Raw genomic sequence first — 3,029 nt, 5'->3', positions numbered from 1 at the left:
CATCCTCATCCTCATCATCATCCTCATCCTCATCCTCATCCTAATCCTAATCCAAATCCTAATCCTTATGCTAATACTAATAATAATCCTAATCCTAATCCTAATCCTAATCCTTATCCTAAACCTAATCCTAATCCTAATGCTAATCCTAATCCTAATAGTAATACTAATCCTAATCCTTATCCTAATCCTAATCATCATTCTCATCATCATCCTCATCCTCATCCTCATCCTAATCCTAATCCAAATCCTAATCCTTATGCTAATACTAATAATAATCCTAATCCTAATCCTAATCCTAATCCTTATCCTAAACCTAATCCTAATCCTAATGCTAATCCTAATCCTAATCCTAATCCTCATCCTCATCCTCATCCTCATCCTCTTCCTCATCCTCATCCTCGTGCTCATCCACATCCTCATTCTCATCCTCATCCTCTTTCCTCAACCTCGTTCTCATCCTCATCCTCCTAATCCAAATCCTAATCCTAATCATAATCCTAATCCAAATCCTAATCCTAATCATATTCCTAATCCTAATCCGAATCCTAATCATAATCCAAATCCAAATCCTAATCCTAATCCTAATCCTAATCCTAATCCTAATCATCATCCTCATCTGCATCATCATTCCCATCCCCATCCTCATCCCCATCTTAATGCTAATCCTAATCCTAATCCTGATCCTGATCCTAATCATTATCCAAATCCTAATCCTAATCCTAGTCCTAATCCTAATCCTAATCCTGATTTTGATCCTAATCATAATCCTAATCCTAATATACATCCTAATCCGAATCCTAAACCTAATTCTCATTCTCATTCTCATCCTCATCCTCATCCTCATCCTCATCCCATTCCTAATCCTAATCCTAATCATTATCCTAATCAAAATCCTAATCTTAATCCTCATCCTTATCGTAACCCTAATCCTAATCCCCATCCTCATCCTCATCCTCATCCACATCCTCATCCTCATGCTTATCCTCACCCTCATCCTAATCCTAATCATAATTCTAATCCTAATCCTAATCATAATCATTATCCTAATCCAAATCATGGTCCTCATCCTAATCCTAATCCTAATCCTCATCCTAATCCTAATCCTAATCCTAATCCTAATACTAATCCTAATCCTAATAATAATCCTAATCCCAATCCTAATCCTATTCCTAATCCTAATCCTATTCCTTATCCTCCTCTACCTCGTCCTTATCCTCATCCTCATCCTCAGCTTCATCCTCATCCTCATCCCCATCCTAATCCTAATCCAAATCCTAATAATAAACCTAATCCTCATCCTAATCATATTCCTAATCCTAATCCTCATCCTAATCCTAATCATCATACTAATCCTAATACTAATCCTAATCCTAATCCTAATCCTAATCCTAATCCTAATCCTAATCCTCATCATCCTGCTCATCCTCATCCTTATCCTCATGCTCATCCTCATCCTCATCCTCATCCTTATATTCTTCCTCATCCTCATCCTCATCCTAAGCCTAATCCTCATCCTAATCCTAATCCTAATAATAATGCTAATACAAATCCTAATCCTATTCGTAATCCTAATCATAATGCTAATCCTAATCCTATTCCTCATCCTCCGCATCCTCCTCATCCTTATGCTCATCCTCATCCAGATCTTCATCCTCATCCTCATCCTAATCCTAATCTTAACCCTAATCCTAATCCTAATTCTAATCCTAATCCTAATCCTAATCTTCATCCTCATCCTCATTCCACATCCTAATCCTCATCCTCATCCTCATCCTCACCCTCATCCTCAACCTCATCTTGGTCCTCATCCTCATTCTCGTCCTCATCCTCATCCTCATCCTCATCCTCATCCTCATCCTAATAATAATCCTAATCCCAATCCTAATCCTATTCCTAATCCTAATCCTAATCCTAATCCTAATCCTCATCGTAACCCTAATCCTAATCCTAATCCTCATCCTAACCCTAATCCTAATCCTAATCCTAACTCTAATCGTAATTCTCATACTATTCATAATCCTAATCTAATCCCAATCCTAATCCTATTTCTAATATTAATCCTAATCCTAATCCTAATCCTAATCCTCATCGTCATCCTCATTCACATCCACATCCACGTCCTAATCTTCATCCTCATCCTAATTCTAATCCTCATCCTTATCGTCTTGCTCATCTGCATCCTCATCCTCATCTGCATCCCCATCCTCATCCTTACCCTCATCCTCATCCTCAGCTTCATCCTCATCCTCACCCTCCCCATCACCCTCATCCTCATCCTCACCCTCCCCATCATCCTCATCCTCATCCTCATCCTCATCCTCATCCTCATCCCCACCCCATCCGGATCATAACCCTAATCCTAATCCTAATCCTAATCCTATTCCTAATCCTAATCCTAATCTTAATCCACATCCTCATCCTCATCCTCATCTTCATCCTAATCCTCATCCTCATCTTCATCCTCATCTTAATAATAATCATAATCCCAATCCTAATCCTATTCCTAATCCTAATCCTATTCCTCATCCTCCTCTACCTCGTCCTTATCCTCATCGTCATCCTCAACTTCATCCTCATCCCCATCCTAATCCTAACCCTAACCCTAATCCTAATTCTCATACTATTCATAATCCTAATCTAATCCCAATCCTAATCCTATTTCTAATCTTAATCCTAATCCTAATCCTAATCCTCATTGTCATCCTCATCACCATCCTCATCCTCATCCTCATACTCATCCTCATCCTCATCCTCATCCTCATCCTCATCCTCATCCTCATCCTCATCCTCATCCTGATCCGCATCCTCATACTCATTGTCATCCTCATCCTCATCCTCATCCTCATACTCATTGTCATCCTCATCCTCATCCTCATGCTCATCCTCATCCTAACTCTAACCCTTATCTTAACCCTAATCCTAATCCTAATCCTCATCATAACCCTAATCCTCATCCTAATTCTAACCCTTATCTTAACCCTAATCATAATCCTAATCCTCATCGTAACCCTAATCCTAATCCTAAT

This window comes from Lupinus angustifolius, chromosome LG16, assembly GCF_001865875.1.
Source record: "Lupinus angustifolius cultivar Tanjil chromosome LG16, LupAngTanjil_v1.0, whole genome shotgun sequence".
NCBI lineage: Eukaryota > Viridiplantae > Streptophyta > Magnoliopsida > Fabales > Fabaceae > Lupinus > Lupinus angustifolius.
This window is presented reverse-complemented; position numbering follows the sequence as displayed.